This window comes from Neophocaena asiaeorientalis, unplaced genomic scaffold (assembly GCF_003031525.2).
Source record: "Neophocaena asiaeorientalis asiaeorientalis breed wild unplaced genomic scaffold, Neophocaena_asiaeorientalis_V1.1 scaffold129, whole genome shotgun sequence".
Classification (NCBI taxonomy): Eukaryota; Metazoa; Chordata; class Mammalia; order Artiodactyla; family Phocoenidae; genus Neophocaena; species Neophocaena asiaeorientalis.
The window spans coordinates 6248243-6252567 of NW_020172446.1; the positions used below are offsets into that span (position 1 = coordinate 6248243).

General features: G+C 62.2%; 1 protein-coding gene across 1 annotated transcript in view; it reads right to left on the reverse strand.

The window, feature by feature from the left end:
- Window positions 1–4325, reverse strand: part of MYO1C (myosin IC) — a 23425-nt gene that overhangs the window by 18128 nt on the left and 972 nt on the right. The gene's annotated exons all lie outside the window — the stretch shown is intronic.

Consider the following 4325-nt stretch of genomic DNA (forward strand, 5'->3'; position numbering starts at 1 on the left):
CGCCGGGCAGGGGCTCCGCCTGAGTCAGGTTTTCCAGGAGGGACTTCGTTGGTTCCAGGGTGGGGCCCGGAACCCGCGCGGCCGCCGCGTCTACACTGAGCCGGAACTCACTTCCGGGCTTGTGTCTACACTACGCACTAGGCCAGGCGCGGGACTCACTAGGCAGAGGCCCGTGGGTCCCGGAGGAAGCAGGATTCCCACCCCCACACTCCAACCTCGAGTCCCGGGAAAGTTAAAAATAGAACGAAATGTCCAAATACGGCCGGCGCGCCCAGGCGGGCGGAGCCTCCGTGCGGGACACTGTCCACCCCCGTACACTCTCTGGAGGGTGGATCCCGTGTCTTTAAGTTTCTAGGAAATCTCTTTAGTTTCCCGCGTCAGCACAGAGCGCGTACCCCAGGGACGAAGGCAGCCAGAGCACCTTTGCCGAGCGCGGTGCGTGCCCGGCCTCCATGGAGGGCTCAGCTTTCCATCTGGGGAATCCACGTCCGACTTCCAGCATTTGGGGCAATACCTTTCTCCCCTATCGAGGACATCCCGACTAGGGCCCCTGTGCCCAGGGGCTCTTCACCTCTCTCCTTCCTCTGGAGAGGGTCTCCCTCTCTTGTCCCTCTAGATCCCTCCATACTTTCTGCCCAGGACATCCTCCCTCTACCCAAACCAGCCCCCCAGCAGCCCCGCCCTCGCTGGGCTCTCGGTGGGCAGCAGCCTGGGGGGCAAACTCTAGCTCAGATCCCAGCGCTGGTGGGGGTGTGATGGCTAGTGCTTCTTCCAAAAGGCTGGGCTGCTTCTCACAAGCTGTATGACTGCCAGCAGGTCAGTTAATTTCTGGGAGCCTCTCCTTCACCCTTAAAACGAGGCTAATACCTCTCTCAAAGGGCTGTTGAGAAGGCTAAGATAAGCCGCCAAGGCACCTCCCAGGCCTTCAGTAAACACCACTTCCCTCTCGGACAGACACTCTTTGCACACACGCTTGGAGCAGACCTACTAAGAGCCAGGTCCCGGGCCAGACAGGTCACACTTCTTCTATAGCGGGGAAAGCCCCTCAGGCGTGTCTGCCTGCCAGTTAACAAAGAGCTCTCGAACTTTACTTGTGCCCCACCTGACAGATAAGGAACCCGAGGCGCAATCGCCGGATGCTGACTTGACCTAGGGGGCAAAAGGGCAGGGCTGGGACCCAAAGCCTCAGCGTGCCCCTCTCTCAGACCTGGGCTCCCCGGGGAGGGAGGGAGGGAGGTTGCGGCAGGTGCGGGTTGTAGCCTCGTGGGGAAGGCTCATTACCTCGAGAACAACAGCGCGGCCGGAGCCGCGGCCCTGGGGACCCCGCGGCGGGGGCGCCAGCTGGGAGATGGGGCCCTCTGGAGGGAGCGAGGGGACTGGGTGCCACCGCGCGCAGCTGGGAGATGGGTGGGAGCGGAGGGGGCGGGGGCCTTAAATGCCACCAGCTTCGGGCTAAGGGCGGGAGGAGGCCCCCTCCGCGAGGGGCCTCAGCCTCCCGCTCACCCGGAGTGGGAAGGGCCTTGGAAGACTGGAGGAAGGGGGTCCAGCCGGTCCCCACCAGGAGCACGGCTCCGGGGCGGTACAAGGACTAGGCTGGCTCGGCTGGCGGCCGCCCGCGGGCCCGAGGCGAGGAGCTGGCAGAGGGGCGGGGCCTCGCGGCCGCAGTGCCCGCTCCGGCCGCCGCCGCGTCAAGCGGCAGGAATGAGGGGAATCCGCGTGCGGAGGGGTCCGGCCGGCCACCCCCGCCCGAGCCCCGCCGCTGCATTCCCCGGATGCCCGCTGACTCCCTTACAGCCACCGCCCGGCGGCGGAAGGAGGGGGCGTCTCCGCTGCCAGGCGGGCCAGAGGGCCTGCTCCCCGACCACAGACCCTGGCCACCGCCACCGGCCGCCTCGCCTCACTGGACGGAAGCGCCCGCCTGGGAGAGGGGGTAGGGAGGCGGGGGACAGAGCGTGTGAGAGACACCGCGGCCAAGACTGCAGCCGGGCGCTTCCTGCGTTCGGAACGCTGTCTTCTGGTACTGTACTCCTTTCAATGCCCTCAGCCGAGCCATGAGGTCTGTATTATTACCCCTATTCTACAGACGGGGAAACTGAGGCTGGGCAGGCGAATGACGTGTTCAAGATCCCAGGACTAGTAAAAGGAGGGCTGGGATTGGAACCGGGAAGTCTACCACTGTCCACTCCTACAGGGCTGCCCTGAGGGAAAGACGCCTGCCTAGCGGCTGGAGGATTTCCCAGCTTCTCTGTCAGGGTTAACATGCTACCTGCCAGGCCATGACCGTCCTTAGCGAACTTCCTTAGCAGTGCCCAGTACCCACCCTTGGCGGTGTTGTGTGACTATTGACATGTAGGACTTAGGAATAGCAGCTAGGGAGTGGGCCATGACCTGTGCCCCCAGCATGGCCCTGGACCTAGGGGCTGGCCTCAGGCTGGGGTGCAGCTGTGACCCCTGAGTGACCCAGGCCTTATTTCCCAAGGATGCCTCTGAGTCTCCTCCCACCTGGGGAGGTGTTTCCCATAAAGGTGGCGCAGGTCCAGCAGACCTGGGTCATCCAGTGCCCATTACCTAGTATGGGCCAGGTGCCCCCAAGCCTGCCCTCTGGAGGAGTGGGGAGGGCAGTGGGCAGCCTCAGTTGTTCCCCTGGCTCAGGTCTATGCGAGTCTGGAGAGGGTGTTCTGAGGACCCTCAGATTGCTAATAGAAACTGATTTCCACTGAGGCAGCCTCATGGCCTGTTGGGGCAGCGGAAAGAACCATAGCCTATCTCACCCACAGTGCATGCTGGGCACAGAACTGGTGTTCAGCTTTTTTATTATCAAACATATCTTAGGTCTGGGCCCAGGCTGCCCCACCAAGGACTGTTCCAGACTGAAGGGAACTGTTGCGAGGGGGAATGGAAAGAAAAGTTGGAGACTTAGGGGTTCTACCTGATATCTCACTGGGCCCCAGTCAAGGGCTGTATACTCTGGCTCCAGAACCATGGGCCTTTTGCCTGCCAGACACCTCTGCCTGGGGGGTCCAGCAGAAGTAAACAAAGCGCCTTGCCCACTAACCTATCCTCCTTGTTCAGTATCCTGTAAGATGAGAGGAGGCAGGCACCTCCAGCTAGTCATCACCGCCTGGCATCAAAAGGCAAAGGGCTTCCCTGATGGCGCAGTGGTTGAGAGTCCGCCTGCCGATGCAGGAGACACGGGTTCGTGCCCCGGCCTGGGAGGATCCCACATGCCGCGGAGCGGCTGGGCCCGTGAGCCATGGCCGCTGAGCCTGCGTGTCTGGAGCCTGTGCTCCGCAACGGGAGAGGCCACAACAGAGAGGGGAAAAAAAAAAAAAGGCCCGCCCTCCTCGCTCCACTCCTCACACCAAGGAGTCACTACCTGCTAAAACCTCCCCTTGGCTCCTGCATCACTGCTCTGCCCCTGGACCAAGCAAGCAGCCTCCAAACTGGCCTCTCTGCCTTCCTCCCTCCAATCCATTTTCCTACAGCCACCTGTGGTATTTACAAATGCAAATCCGATCAGTTAACATCCCATGTTAATAGAGTGAAGGTTTATAGGGCACCTGTCCATATGCCAAGCACACCCACTGCTTCTCGCCAGGCCCCTGTATGTGGACTCCAGAAGCCCCCTGTGTCCTCAGTTTACCCCACTGCTCCTGTGCTCCTATGTGGCTACAGGGGCAGCCGTCTCCAGTCCCTTCTCTCTCCATGTCTCTCTCACCACCACACACAGCCAGGAGGAGCTGCTTCCACCTTTGCCACCAGCCGCATGGCTCTAAGCTTCAAGCCTTTGCACCTGCAGCTTCCTTGGCCCTCGCACCCAAACCCCTCCCCACCTGACTGACTCTTAGTCATCCTTGAAGATTCGGCTCAGGTATCACTTCCTCCAGAACCCCTTCCTGACTCCCCGCAACACACAGCCCCCTCCTTATCGCATTCCGCTCTGATCGAAGGTTTCCTTGTCAGTCTCTCCCAGGAGACTGCTCCCGCTCCAGGCCGGCACACAGTGGGAGCTCAATAACCCCTTGTGGACGCCTGTGTGAATGAATGAATCACAGAGCCCGGGAGTGTGAGCAGAAGGCCGGAGCGTGCCGGGCGTTGAATAGGCCGTGGGCCAGCCATTCATTCTCTCATTCATCTCGGAGCCCCCCAGCCGCCGCACTCACACGCAGGGGCCACTGGCTCGGCTGGGCCGGGGGGCGGGGAACGGGAAGGGGCGGGGCCCGGGCGGCTTCTCCGGAACCCGGAGGCAAAGCAGGCAGCCGGAGGGCCCCAGAGGGCGCGCAGGGCGCCTGGGTCACGCGATCCCAGCCGCTCCTCTCCGCCCT